A 15,726-nucleotide genomic window follows, 5' to 3' on the forward strand; every position below is an offset into this window, starting at 1 on the left:
AGAGAAAGAAAGAAACCAACTCTATATGGTAAAGTCTGACATTTACTGCTTGTTTTCTACCCTACATACACCCCTTCCCTCTTAGCTAACAGAACCCCTATCTTTGAAAGGGGCAGCGGTCTGCCAATTCCCAGGGAACATTATGACTAGTCCCATTTTGCCCCCCAGAGGACATTTGACAAGACATTTTTGGATGTCACAGTTGAGGCGGGAGGTGTTCCTGATGTCAGATGCTGCTCAACACCCTGCAATGGCCAAGCAGCTCCCACCTCAAAGAATGATCTGGAACAAAATGTCGGTAGTGCCAAGGTTGAGAAACCCTGTTCTAGAGGGAAGAAGCAGAGCATAAACGAAAATAAATTAGTCATCTATGGCCATGCTACCCTGAACAAGCCCGATCCCTTCTGATCTTGGAAGCTAAGCAGGGTTGGGCCTGGTTAGTACTTGGATGGGAGACCACCTAGGAAGATCAGGTGCTGTAGGCATAAAAAATAAGGGATTGTAAGCTGAGAAGGTCCTTGCAATCTGTGAGGTCAACCAAGGGTTGCCTTGCCTAAAAAAAATAAATAAATAAGTCAATTGCATGGTAGAATAGAAAGTGGTAAGAGCTATGTAGACAGAGCAGAGAAGAGGACCATGAGGTGGGGTGTGGGGAATGCCAGGAATGGGGATGGAGGTGGAGAGAAGGGGTTGGATTTACTGAAGATCTTATGTGGGGTCGGAGAGGGAGAAGGGAGTCAAAGATGACTGCAAAGCTTTTGGCCTGAGCATCTGGAGGTATTAATAAAAAGCCCCGCCAGTACGTCTTCATAGCCATTCTTAACTTTCCTTCTGATGCCAATTGCTCCTCCATTCTCTATGCAGCAGCCAGGGCAATCTTTAAATAGAAATTTGAGGTCTCCATTTCCCTTCTAGAACGCCCCCAGGGTTACCAAGTGCCTCGTGGTGCCCACTCTGACCCAAAAGGTCTACTGTGACCTGACCCCTCCAGGTCCTCTCCTCAACCACAATGCATCTGATCCACCTTCTCAAACACACCAGGCTCTCACCTCTCCCATCTGTCAGGAACACTGTCTTCCTCCTCCACCCACCCTGCCCTCCTGCCTGATCTTCCTCCACTAGAAAGACTTGGTTTGAATGCCACCTCCTCCAGGAAGCCTTCCTGGACACTCTCCTCTGGGTGAGGGGCCTCCTTTGGGCTTTCACAACACCCTGCCCTTCCTCCATCAAAGTGCTGATCTGCTGGTTTGTCATTTCCTGCCTCCTCCACCTAGTGACCTCTGTGAGGGTGGGCATCAGAAGATTCTTATTCACCACATCGTCCTAGTTTCCTGTGACTGAGGGGTTCCCAGGATGCTGAGACTTTCAGTGCTAAAATTGGGAAAATCCTGGAAAAAACAAAACCAGATTAGCCACTCTAACTGTATCCCTGATGCTTATCGGTGTCTAGTCCAAGGTAAGCTCAATTCATATTTGTTGAATGAATGGTGAGTAGGAGATTTACAAATATTTTTTAAATGGATGGATGAATGAAGTTCATCATGAAGGAATTAATAATCCAAAACCATTATCCAGATTTCTGAAAGCCCCTGGAACACCCCAACCCTAGCCCATCCTGACTTGTACTCCAAGGATGTTATCAAAATCATGATGTTTTTGCTCTCCAGTTTCAAGAGTAGGCTCCAGGCCCACCTTCTGTCCACACAGAAAGGAAGGTCAGGGCCATGGGAGAACAACCGTGGTAGTGAATCCAATGGCCTAATTCTCCTGGACCCAGAGGCCAGCCTACCCTGGGCCTGGCACTCAGCTGCCCGCCTCTTGGAGCCCCATGTCCTCATTCTATTATCTGACCCTCCATCCAGGACAGCTTATCTCCTGGCTTTTGGTAGCCTCCAAAATTAGAACCTGCTTCTCAGGTTTTATTTTTCTCTGTTTTTCTTTTATTTTCTTTTTTATTTTCTTCTGGGGCAATCAACCCTCCATCTTTATCACATTCTGAAAAAAAAAAAGGGGCTCATTGTGTCCTCTGGCCAAGTGCTCTCTGTACCAAGACAAAAGTGGCTTGGGTTGTGTTTGCACATGTAAATTTGGATCCCTGAGGGCTTAAGGGACAGAGAGGGGCACAGCCCATCCCGGAAGAGATTTGTGGCACTAGAAGTAGAGAATAACTTGGCTTAAGACAGGATGGCTGAGGATATTCTCTGCATAAGGCCGAAGCAGTATGGTCCAAGTGGAGTCCCCCAGATGTAAGTATCTGGGGGGACACAAATGATCATTTCATGAGACCCATGCCCCATATACAAAAGAAAATGCAAAACAAAAGTATACAATTTGATGAATTACTGCTTAATGAACACATGTTCATGTAACCATCTTCCGGGGCAAGAAAGGGAACGTGGAGCTCCCCAAAGCCCTTTCTGGCTCCTTCCCCACCCGAGGCAACTAACACCCTAACTATTATGGTTGTTTCTTCCTTGTTTTTCTTTACAACATTTCTACCTAACACTGCATCCCTAAACACTCTAGTTTAGCTTCTATGCTGAGCTTTTTTGTAATTAACATTATATAGCATATGCTCTTTTGCATCTAGCTTTTTTTGCTTGGCCATTATTTTTGCATAATCCATCCTTTTCTGGCGTGTAGCTGTAGTTTGTTCGTTTTCGCTACCGTGTACTATTCCATGGCACGACAGAACCTCATTTCACTTGTCTATTCTACCAAAATGGACATCTGGCACTCAGCTGCCCACTTCGGTTTTTCACTATTATGACTATTATAAAAATATAAAAAAGAACATATATCTTCATTTCTGTTGAGTCTATATTTCAGATGAGAGGATATATTGTGCTGCTTTATTAAATGCTGCCAAGTAGTTTTCCAAAGCAGTTGTATTAATTCACAGTGTATGAGGCTCCTCAGACCTCCTTTTAAATTTTAGTTAATAACCACAACTTCGTGCTGTATGTATGTGGTAGCCTTAGAGTATGAGCTTAAAAAGGGAGCTAAATGTTTCCCTGACCCCTCTCGAAGACACAGACTGATAGAGGAGACACAGGTTGGTTACATCATCACACAGCGCTGTAATCACAAGCCCTGAAGGAATGATATGGAGCTTGGACAGCTCATGGCAGAGGAGAGCTGACCTGGGCAAGGAACGCCACAGAGAAATCTCAGAAGTAATGCTTCACCTAAGACCAGAAGGAGAAGTTACAATTAAGCAGGTGAAGATGGAGAGGGAAGTGTGCCAGGTAGATGGCACAGCATGTGCGAAGGCCCTGAGGTGGAAGGGAATGAGATGAGTTTAAGGAACCAGAGAAAAAAGGCCCAGAGAAGTCAAGAAAGCCTCCCTAGGTGACACAGTACGTTAGTAGCAGAGCTGGGTCTAGACTTCACTGCTAAGGGGTCCTTGGCACCCATGGGTTTATGTGAATGCAACTGATTTCCTAAGGAGGTAGAGCCCTTCACAAGAGGCAGGGCCTCTGGATTCCGGTACACTGGAGTTGAAATCTCTGCTGTGCTGTGACCTAGCTATGTCAGTCTGTTTCGTCATATGTGAAAAAGAGGACAGTGATAGTAGAGCCACCAGCCTCAGGGCTGCCATGAGCAGCAAAGGGGGCTGTGCTCAGAAAGAGCCTGGCACAGAGAGTGCTCAGTACTCTCAGTGCTCAGTATGAGGAACATGATCATCTATCTCCCTCTCCCCAGGCTGCTGGGGCTGGAGTATTATAGGAAGAGCCACTTTGTTGAGTACCTACTATGTGTCCGACGTCCCTTTTGGAGGCAGGAGCTATGAGGATCTGCATGTTGCGGATGAGCAAACTGAGGCTCAGAGAGGTGAAGTGACTTGCCCTCAGTCACACAGCAGAGAGTGGGAGAGCCAGGACGGAACTCTCCTTTATTTGAGGGATGGCAGCTGAATTACCTTCTCAGGCTCTGCAGGGGAGGTTTTATCCCAGGAAATCAATAGGGTGAAGCAAGAAATCAGAGAGAACATTAATAATCCTAGGCAGCAAAATGAACTGCTTTGAAGCAACCATTCTCACTGAATCCCATCCTCGGAGCCTATTACAAATGGCGAAGTAAAAAGGTCTGCCTGTGGCCATCCCAGGGGATGGTAAAAGCATCCAACGCATGACCCGGGATTCTAGAACAATGGGCCGATGTGTCTTCTGAAGTCATCTGCAACATGATTTCTTCTACGGTTCTGAAAGAACAGGCTCCGTGTCCCCCACGCTGGCGAGACCTGGCCTTATAACATTGGTCCCTGGCTATGGGGATTAGTTCCAGAGGGCCCCACATCTCAATTCCAGGATTTCTTGGAATTGAGCTTGCAGCTGGCACAATGTAAGCATAGAACTGCTGATGGGCATTTGTGCCCAGAAGAGAGCCAGAGCCAGCCCGAGAAGGAAACCAGCACAAAGAAAAGGGGAGTCACGGGGGTGATCACTTTGTAACGTCTATAAATGTCTAATCACTATGTTGTAGACCTGAAACTAATATAATATTACATGTCAACTGTAATTGAAAAATAAAATCTAAAAAAACAAAAAATGAAAACAGGCAAAGAGATAAAGAGTAAAGGAGAATAAAAAAAACTTGGAGGGAGGGAGAAGAGAAAGCTGTGACTCTGTTAAACTCCTGGATCTAGCCAAGCCTGAAGCTGGTTGCCAGTTACATAAACCAATATGTTTACCTTTTATGCCTGAGAAAAAGAGTGTAATGATATTTAAGTCAGATTTTCTGTCTCTTATAATCCAAAGAATCCCGAAGAATATAAATGCTACCACTATTTCCATTTTACATGAGTAACTGAAGCCTAAGGGGATTCAAGTAAATTACCCAAGGCCATGCAGCTGTGAATTGGTAGCACTTGGATTTGAGCAAGATTTGCCCTAAACCTGAATCAGTTAGGTCAGAAATCTTGGTCTCCTACAGGGCTGTCCCTTTTTCTTTAGGAGCTGAGAGTTGGGGATTTTAGAAATAGCATATGTTCAGAGGCTCTGGTCCACTGTGGTGTGTTGGGAGGCCAGGAAGGGAGGAGAGACTGCATTAAGATGAGATATATAATTATTATTTAAATCAGTTCAGATGCCATAAGGAGTAAAAATCAAAGCTTTCTGTGGCATTTCCCCAGTGCCATATTTTAATTTTTTCTTATCAAACACGGCTGGCATTTGTTTTTCATAAAAACTACTTTAATTAAAAAAATTCTCTAATAAAAGTTAAAAGAGCCCTTAGGTCATCCGGCGACAATGGAAGGAAGACAGCAACTTAAAGCAGATTAAAAAACTAAATTTGTTGACTTTTTCCAAAGCTCACCTCTCCCTTGGAAGGCTTTATGTTTTGCATAATGAGGCTGAAATCCTGAAGTCACTGATGCCCTCTCGGCTCCCTCTTGGTTGGGATTTCAATGGGCTCCCACCTCATGTCGGGGTGAGATTTCTTCTCGTTGCTCTGGCCAGGGTTTAATTGAATTATCTCACTCCCTGTACTTAAAATCTTTACAAGGCTTCCCACTGCTGGAAGGAAAAAGAGCAGAGCACTCATGGGGCCCACAAGGCCCTGAGAATTGTCGACTTTCATCGTGCACCAGCTCCTTCCCACCCCAGAGCTCTAGTGTCCATGGCCTTGGTTCGTGGCACTCCCCTCACGTCAGGACCTTTGCACGTGCTGTTCCCTCCATCTCCCCAGGCCTCTTCGCCTGGTTAATCCTACTCACTCTTCAGATTCCAGCTCGTTTTCCCCTTTCTTGGGGAAGCCTTCCTTTTAAACGTCCTAATTTTTGCATGCCCAGAGTCAGATATTTTCCTTCTTGGCAGTTACTACAAGTTGCAATTATGTGGCAGGCTCAGAGTCCTCTCCGGCCTGGTTTCTGCAGGTGACTGGCTCCCATGTGAATTAGGGGAGCCAATGTCATGAGATGTCATGAGCCAGAGGCCAAGTACAGACAGAAGGTGCTTTGGTTTTCAGCAACACCTTTAGTTCATTTGCAGATGTCCTCATTTTACAGATGAGAACACGGAGGCCCGAGGTTGAAGCACTGGCTATAGTGAAGTCACTAGCATCTGAACCCTTTGTCTGATTACAAAGAATGTTTACTTCCTGAGTGCTTGCCACATGCCAGATACTCATCTAGGTGCAGAAAGATGTCCCTTAGTCAACACAATGAAAAACAAAGAGTTCCACATGAGTGAATTTTCCAGACACCTGAGGCATCATACACAGAAGCACGTAGTTCACCGTGAGATCAAAATATTTTATACGATTAATTATTCGTTGCCCTTCTCTCTTCCTACTGAATGGAGTGAACTGTTTCTGAGGGCTATGCAGAAGCAGCGGCATTTCTGCTGCTCTGTAACACAGCACATCGCATTGCAGTAGCCCCTCCTGATCCACAGTTTCGCGTTCCATGATTTCAGTTACCCACGGTCAACTGCAGTCCAAAAATGTTAAATGGAAAATTCCAGAAATAAACGATTCACAAGTTTTAAGTAGGCACCGTTCTGAGTAACGAGATGAAATCCCTCACCATCCTGATCCTTCCCGCCCGGGACTTGAATCCTCGTTGCGCACGCTTCCCGCCCATTCGTCACTTGGTAGCCAGCCGTCTGGGTTATCAGCTCGATTGTCATGGTATTGCAGGGCCTGTGTTCAAGTCACTCTCATCTTACTTAATAATGGCCCCAAGGCACAAGAGTAGTGATGCTGGCAATGCAGGAGTCATAAAGTGCTTTCTTTAAATGAAAAGGTGTAAGTTCTTGATAAGGAAAAAAAAATTGTATGCTGAGGTTACTAAGATCTCTGGTCAGAACAAATCTTCTATCCTTGAAATTGCCTCATTTCTGAATTAAGCTTTATCATAGGTATGTATGTACAAGAAAAAAACAGCATTTAGGGTTTGATTCTATCCTCAGTTTTAGGCATCCACTGGGGTTCTAGGAACGTATCCCCATGGATAAAAATGAATGACTACACATGGTTCTCTAATCAGTTACACTGTTCTATACCACTGAGATGAGCACAAGCTAGTGTGATGAGGGGGTCATTTGACCCCCGTATTAACTGCCCCACCACTGTGATTTTTTTTCATTTTCATGCTTATTTTTATAATTTCTTCATCTGTACCCTGGTTCTCAAGCTGTCAACTGTTGCTGCTGGCTGCTGTCACTGTGCTTTCTCTACCATGCCACATATTTCTACAGGCTATAAGGCTGGGACGTCAGGTCACTGAGATTATCAGAATGGTGTGCAAAGTAAGAGTCAACAGGCTCTGAGTGAAGAAATGTTGGCTCTTTTCTGATATGAACACTGTGGCAATTCAATCGGACAACATTCTTTTCCTGCTTTATATGTAGTTTCCAGGACAAGTGGCCTGAAGTTATGGCGGTACGCCTAAGAGCTTTGTTAAAATGAAAGCAAGTCTGGTTGTCCCAGACTCTGCATTTTCTCCTTGTCCACAAGGTAGGCATTCAAACGGCAAAGAGCTCAGGCCACAGGCTTGTAAAATGGACATTCTGTGGGGAAGAAATCAGGGTCATCGCAGCAAAGTGGGGCTCACCTTGGAGACAACCCAAGAGAAGGAGAAACATGAGTGATCTGCCAACTTCGGAAACTTCTACGCGGTTCATCATGGCAAATGCCACGTGATCCTAGCTTTCCGGAGGTGCAGAGACTTTTTGTAAATCTGAAAAGCCAGAGCCTGGTGCACACAGCCCTGGTGACCCAGACTCACCCGTGTCACCTGCTGTTCACTGTCATAGAAGAAGTCTCCCAGTCATTCCCCTTCCCCTATACCCACCCAGACGGCAGCCTCACCATCAGACCCATGTTTGCCATCACTAGGCCTGTGAGGGTGGACCCTGGCTTGGCTCGTGTCACTTCCACGTTGATGAATAAGAGGGAGAAGAATGGAAACCTTCCTCTGAGGTGTTCCTGAAATAGTTCATTCCTCCATCTGGGAAAGATAGTGGTGATGTAGCAGAGAGGAGAAGCAGGAGAGAGGAGTGGCTAAGACTCAGGCTTTGGGGTCGGATAGACTGGACTCAAATCTCAGCTCTACCACATACTGGCTATGTCACCCTGAACAAGTGAATGGTGTCTCCGAGCCTCAGCATCCTCGCCTATAAAGTGGAAACAGAGGTTCCCTAACTCATGAGAACTCTGAGAATGGAAGTGAAGCTCTCTTACAATGCCCAGCACTGTGAACTCCTATCAAACAGAGGCCATGAAGATGATGATGCTTTCCATTAACATCACTGTCATCAGGAGGGTCAGCAAATTGGGGTCCTTCAGGACCACCTCAGAGCAGAGGCCAACACATATTAAGTCTTTGGTGGCTACTCAAATTAGAAGAGAAAATGGGACCATAAAAGGCCAGACCGGAAAAGTCCTTAATGATTATATATAATTCTTCTCCCATTCCACAGGAGGGAAAACTGAGGACCCAGAAAGGGAAGAGACTTGCTTAAGACCCCTGAGTCAGTCAGAGGGTGGCAGAGTGGGGACACAGATCTCTTCACTTCCATCCAGGGGCTCTCTTCTTCACCCTGCACTCTTAGGACAACAGGAGAATTTAAAGGAAACAGTAAATACAATCTTTGGGAGCTGAGCTAGAAACTTGAACGTCAGGATGAGAGAAGTGAGCTGGGTCAGGCCTTCCTGCAGCTGGGGACTCCAGGATGCATTTCTTGGAGTTGAGGCTGGGAGAGGCACACAGCTGTCTTCCCGGATTTGCAGGTATTAAGAACATAGTCACCTGCCTCCCACTAGCTGGGTGGCCTTTGGGACATCTCTTCCCTTTTCTGAGTCTCTACTTCCCCACTAAAAATTCTCTCAGCTCAGAGTCTTTGGAGTTGCTGCCCCTTTCCTGATCCTCTGATGTCTCACCTATGGATGAATGTCAGCCCCATCTGTCACTTGATCACAGTGACTCACCCAAGTATGTAGAATTCTTGTCTTTTGTCTCTTGGCTAAGTCCCAGGACATCAGCTAGGCTTTTTAACTTAGAGGTCAGCAAATTATTTTGGTAAAGGGCCAGATAGTAAATATTTTAGGCTTTGCTGGCCACGAGGTCTCTGTCACAACTACTGAACTCTGCAGTTGCAGCTGGAAAACAGCCATAGACAACATGTAAATGAATGAGTATGGCTGTGTCCCAATAAAACTTTACTTATAAAAATAGGCAGGGGGCCGGATTTGGCTGTTAAGCCTTGTGCTAACTCATTCCAAGTTGGGTCCAATACCTCCTCTGGGTCTAGGGTAACCAACTTTCCCTGGTTCGCAAGGGACTCTCCCAGTTTTAAATCCTGGGTCCTACAAAACCTCTCAGTTTCAGACAAAGTAGATGGTTGACTGACCTGTCTGGGATCCTGTGGCCCCTGTTTCTCCCATTCCAGTGTTGCTCTGGCCGTGACATTCAACTGTCTCCTTTGTAAGAAGGAGGAGGAGAAAGAGAGGAGGAAGAAGGACAGCTGTTTATTGTGTTTTCTGATGTCCCAGGCACTGTGTGAAGGGCTCTGTCAACATGACCTCCTTTGATTCTCACAGCAACCTGGTTGGGAGGTGGTGGCCAGACATGCTCCCAGGGAGGGGTCAAGCCTGGGCTGGGTCCCAGTCTGATCTCTCTCCAGAACCCAGGTTCCCCTGCTTCCCCTCCAGAGTGTAAACTCCTTGAGAACAGAACTGGGGTCTCTTATATCTGTATCTTTAGTGCCCAGCACAGAGTAAGACACAAAATATTCTGAGCAAATACTGGGTATCAGCAAATAACTGATGCTCAACCAATGAATACGTGAAAGAATGAATGAATGAATAAGCAAATGCCCCCTCCCCCATCTAAAAGACACTTTCCATTTTTGTGACAAGATTCATTCCTGACTACCTGCCATTCAGGTGAGTTAAGGGAGAAATGTCAAATGCATGCTAGGATGTCAGTATGTCAAACATGCCTGCTAGCATTGGGGAGGCAATATGGTCTCTGACATTAGGTTATCTGTGTGCAAAGCCCAGCTATGCCTCTTTTGGGCTGTGTGACAGGTGCAAGCCAAACCAGCTCTCAGAGTCTCACAGGTTATAACAAAAGATCATGATAGAAACTACCTCAAAGGGTTGTAATAGATTCTCTCTCTCTCTTTGGCATGGGGTGTAGTATCTGGTAAACACTCCATAAACACTATCTATTATTGCCTATTATTATTATTATTATTTATTATTATTACTGCTAATGTTGGGATGCGCAGAAGGCAAGGTAGTAATGAGATACCCATGGTGAGAAGTATGGGTGTTCATTATGCAGTTCTGAACGACTATCAGGGGTCAAACAGGAGAAGGATACCCGGACTGCTGGTAACGACCTTGGTTAGCTGTAACTACAATAATGGGGCATACAAACAACCACCAAACCCCTGTGACACACAATAAGAGGCATTTATTTAGCTAACCTGTTCGTGGCCAGCTGGAGCATGGCAGAACCAGGCTCACTGAGGTTTGGGCTCAGGGTGGCTGGACATGTGTTCATTCTGGGGCCAGGCTGAGGGAGCAGTAGCTACCTTGAGGGAGTTCTTCTCCCAGCCTCTGCAGAAACATGCAAGGCCCCCTGAGGCCTAAGCTTGAAACGGACACACTGTCCCTTCCACCTCACCCTCATGGCCAAAGCTGGTCACATGGCCAAACCCAAAGTGAGGGAGCAGGAGTAGAAATCCTGGCAGCCCCTTGAGAGGGGAGAAGGGCGAAGTCATGTGGCTGACAGCATGGACACAGGGAAGAAGGAGGAACGGGGGCCAGTAACGCCTGTGCAAACCAAATCTTACACTAGGGCCTCGCACTGTCCTGCCGTCATCAGCTTCCTCTTCAGCCCCTGCCTCATCAGCTCTTGGTCAAAATCTGGAAGAGATCCTTAGCAGTCACATGTGTAGTCCCTGGGGACCCCATCCCCATCTTTGCGACATCTGGACCTGCTCTGGGGAGTCGTTAATCTCTGGCAATTTCTTTTCTCACTTGATTTGTTTATTTAAGGAAAACAAGTTGCTTCTAATTAGAAACACTGCGGTCGAGATGTTCCGTGCATCCTAGGCTGCTGATTTCCAGAACTTCTACCTAAAATTCTACCTGCACTCCTAACATCTGTGAGTTTCTTCGGCAACTGTCCTAAAGTTCAGGCTTCTGGTGAGAGACACCTGGGCTGTTGTGGGGGCCAAGGGAGCCAAAGGCAGGGTAATATACGGACTTTGGAGCTAACACAAGGAAAAACGAACACGCAACATCCTGACACGCTGCTCAGAGCCGGCACCAATCACTGAAGCAACACTTCGGGTGCATAGCACAAACATAGTTCAGACCTGAAGAGCAGGCAGAAGCGTAGTTCTAAAGGTTCAGAGATATTTTCTGTGGACGCTCTCAGCTGTGTTTACACTGCACACACACACCTTTGCACCCCGTGGACACTCAGGCACACTCGCAGAGATGCGCATCAAGGAAATACACACATACACATGAGACTTGCGTGAAAGTGGCACAGCCCCACAGATGGGCAAATGTGCTCATACAATGTACACCCAGAGACATGCAAGAAAATGCAGCATAACACCCCAGGTACACACACTCAGAAGCTCACTCATACACAGGCAACATGTACACGTCACACTGCAACATCCCAAAACATACATTCAGAGACACTCATAAGCACACAGAGACACACTCAAATGTACACTGCAGTCAACACACCCAGAGACTAACACGAGTAAACACACATACGCAAAGATACAACCAAGCATGCAGTCCTACACACAGACACATACACTCAGAAATATGTGTACACAGATGCACAAAAAGTTTACACTGCAATACACACCCACAGAAGCACACAATCAGAGCAACGCAATCTAATGTACCCTCTGACACTCACAGATACATACGCCCAGAAAGTCACACATATTCATAGAGACACTCACAGTGGTTATACCATGACAGACACACATATACACAGAGAGAGTGTATGCAATACTATACATACATATGCACATAGAGACACACAAAAAAGTATTGAAAACCATGTAGACAGATATGCCTGTAAGTGCATACTATGAGTTCACACTCACATCATCATTGTACACACTTGTACATGCACAAATGCCCACAGAAACACATGCAGACGGCACAGACAGCTACCAAAGCATGCACCAAGCAGAACTACACAACTTCTCAAACATAGGTATCACTGCACAGACCCCCACAGCACACGTGTGCAGCCGTGCAGCCATGCTACTGTCTGGCCATAGAGATACACCCAACTCACACACACATAATTGCTCAACACTCACAAGTGCATACGCGCCCCCACACTTGCACTGACACACAGGCACGCGTTCTTCTGTGGGCATGCACAGGCACACACATTCATAAATCCATGGACATGCGATTTCACAAGTATAGACTCATATTGACACTATTCTCACACGTGTGCACACACACTTAAGGTTTTTATGTCAATCACAGTCACGTGAGCACATATGCCCAAACCTGCATGAGAATGTACACATTTACACACATGTCTACACACACACCCATGTCCTACTCCACTAGGAAATCAAACTGTCCATTTTCCAGTCAAGCCCACAGACTAGCACATGGCAGAACCGCTCCTGACCCAGTCCCTACTACAAGCCCATTAAGTCACTCTATGTCAGCAGAGATGAGGTCTGCCTTCCCCATGGCAATTTCACCATGGACCCTGGGGAACCCTAGTCTGGGGAGGGACACAGATGTCCCAAGCATCAGAACCACTCAGAAAGAAATAAGACTGATCACGCCACTGCCTTTTCCCACAACGTCAGCAACACACCCCACCACCACCCCACTCAAGCATTTTTCCCCACGTGGCTGTTCCTGCAGGGGTCAGCAACCTCTGCTCAGACAGCCTCAGTAGACTGAGGGCCTAACACCCAGACACACTGAACTTCTCTGTCCTGGGTCCCTGCACAGCCGCAAAGTTGAAGCCATGGAGACAGCTTACCTCCACCTCCTGTTGTCATGGCGACACAGCAGCTGGATTCCTCCAGTCCTCCCAGACCGCCCTGGGCTCCCCACTAGGAGCTGCTGGTCCAGTAGTGCTTTTATGAGGCAGCAGCGAGGAGGCGGGGACTGCAGGTGCCAGGGGATTGGAGGGAACAAGGGCCCTGCCCCCTAGCCGAGGATCACCTGGTGCTCAGGTGGGACAGGGCCAGCCTCCCTGGGGAAAACAGCAGCCAGACACTCATGCATAAGACCCCAAAACAGACAGTCCTGCTGCTGTGTCTGTGGAGCTCCAGTCTATACTAGATACACTTAGCGCTTTCCGGGCACCACCTCAGTTAGTCCTTCCAATAGCCTTCTAAAGTCCGAACTATGAACTCACCCACTTTACAGTGGAGAGATGGAGGTTTGGAGGGTGAAGTGACTGGTCAAACTCCAATGGTCTGAGTCCGAGGACTCTTAAACACTAAATTACATCACCTTTTAGGGTTTTGAAAATCTAAAATGATAATTGCTCAAGGACACAGAATGTTCAAACTGGGACCTCTGAGGATACATGAAATCCCTTCATCTTGCAGAAGCAGCGACTAGGGCCCAGAGAGGTCTAGTGATTTGCCCAAAGTCACGCAGCAAATCGAAGGCAGGCTTGAAGTTCAGTCTCCTGACCCAGAGATAGGGTTTCCCCAGGGCATCAAGAACCAGACTCTGACCCGCTGGAGGAATACCGAGGTCTCAGCAGTCTAGAGAAGTGGCTCCCAGCCTGGCCCCAGGTCAGAACCTGAAGCAAGGGGTGGAAGTCCTCAGACTCCCCCCTCATACTTCAAGTACTGTCCAAGAACAACACAGCAGTGCTATTCTCCAGAGGTAGCTGCCCAGCCCAAGCAGGCAATTACAGGGCCAGGGGAATATGTCCCACCTTTGGGTCATGGCCAGAAGCACCTCTACTGCCTGTCTTGCTGACCAGCCCGTCCCTCGAGATGACCCTGGCCCTAGGCTGGAACCCCAGTGAGGAATCACAATGCCATTTAGGGGGCTGTAACCACATGAGTGGTTCCAAAATGATCCTTGGAGACCAGGTAGCCTCTGAATCAAGCTTTTCATTAGGATGAAAAATCTGGCCAAATTCATGAGCTGTGTGCTGGGCTGGGCAGAGCCTCTAGGGGCCTGGAGTGTAGGGGGACCACCCACATCCTCAGAGCTAGGATGAGAATGCCAGGAGCCCCTATCCAACTGTCCATTCCAGCCCCTTTTCTGCAAAAAGTTTGTACCTCCCTAAGCTACAATCAGAATGGTCTCGTTGAGCGGCGCAGGAAACTTCTCCCAAATCTTTTGCTCATTTAAGGAGCTGCAAGGAACAGGAGGTAATCCTGCCTCTCCTAGTGTCTCTGCCAAAGAGATGAGTCCTCTCCTGTGATGACACTTGAGGCTGCTGGAAGGACTTGGATGGAGGCGATCTGGCTCAGTGAGTCCTCCTGGCCCCAGTTGTCTCCCTACACACACACACGCACACATACACACCCCCAACCAGAACGACACAAGCAAACCTGCAGAGCACTGGACACAAAGCCCATCTCCTGGGCAGCCCTGGATGCTGGCTCCAGATAACAAGTAGCCTCATTTATGAGTATCATGCCCAACAAACACCTTGTAAGGCCAACTTGAAAATATGACCAGCTCCTTCTACCTCAGAACTCTGAACTGGCCAAGAAGCGGGTGATTTATGAATCAAATTAAAGGGATCCATTGCCTTTTCCCTGGCCCAGCTCAGCCTGAGAAGCCCTCGAGTGCCTGCCTTTGGGGTCCCAGCGGGAAGGACTCCTGGGTGAGCCAGAATGTCCCACCCTCTGCCAGAGGAAAGTTTGTCATTTACCCAGAGCTGGGCTGTCACCTCTCTGGGTTCTTTACTCACCTGACTGGGCGCCGAACCTCCAGCCTGCGGAAAAGCCGCTGGACCTGGAAGCTTGGAAGCGGGGCAGGAATCGTTTTGCAGCGGCTCCGCACCCTGTTCTCTTATGGAACCCTCTTACCCACGCAGGCCCCTCAGCCCTTACCTGAGGGGTCTCAGCCACTTGCCAACTCTGCCAGCGGAGCTCAGCAGAAGCCCGGGGTCTCTCTGCGACTCCCGCGTCCCGCTTAGCGCGCCCGCTCTGTGGGCGCCGTCCCAGCTGCCAGCTGCTGCAGTGGCATCAAGGAAAGCGGAGTCTGGATTTCCTTACTCGCCACCAAGGCGCCTTCGGCCGGGCCCCGGGGCTATTTCTCTCGGTCTTGTGCAAGGGGGACCCTCCGTGCCTCCAGCGAGAAAGTGGAAGTGTGCGTCCTGGATTGCAGCAGCGACGACAGCAGTGGCCGGGGACGAGGAGAAGGTGGCGACGCCAGCCGGCGAGCCGGAGAGGCGGGCGGAGGCGAGAGGAAGTGAAAGCCGGGCTCTTGCGAGCCTGGCGCTCCGGCGGGCTGGCGGGCGGGCGGCACTGCGGGGACCCCGCGCCACGGCGAGGCCCCGCGCACACACCCGCCCCTGGGGTGCCCGGGCCCGGCGCGCGCGCGGGGCGCGGGCTGCAGCTGGGCGCGGGCTTCGGCCGCCTCGCGTCTCGCTCGCTGCCTCCTCGCTGCCTCGTTCCTCTCTTCCCCGGACTTTACGTCTCCAGCTCGAGCTCCGCGCGCCGCTGCCGCTGCTGCTGCCGCCGCCGCCAGCAGCGCCTCAGCCCGGCGCGCTCCTCG

At 48.5% G+C, this 15,726-nt stretch overlaps 1 protein-coding gene and 1 pseudogene across 2 annotated transcripts in view; one reads left to right on the forward strand and one right to left on the reverse strand.

Moving 5' to 3' along the window:
* Nucleotides 1-15,523, reverse strand: part of WSCD2 (WSC domain containing 2) — a 101,475-nt gene extending 85,952 nt beyond the window's left edge. For both annotated transcript variants that reach the window (XM_006922176.3, XM_015597311.2), the window contains exon 1: nucleotides 15,060-15,523. The gene's annotated coding sequence lies outside the window, so the exon portion shown is untranslated. The remainder of the gene's footprint in view (nucleotides 1-15,059) is intronic.
* On the forward strand, nucleotides 367-485 carry LOC112471387 (annotated as a pseudogene).
* Nucleotides 15,524-15,726: the final 203 nt, after the last annotated feature.

This window comes from Pteropus alecto, unplaced genomic scaffold (assembly GCF_000325575.1).
Source record: "Pteropus alecto unplaced genomic scaffold, ASM32557v1 scaffold259, whole genome shotgun sequence".
NCBI classification, from domain to species: domain Eukaryota; kingdom Metazoa; phylum Chordata; class Mammalia; order Chiroptera; family Pteropodidae; genus Pteropus; species Pteropus alecto.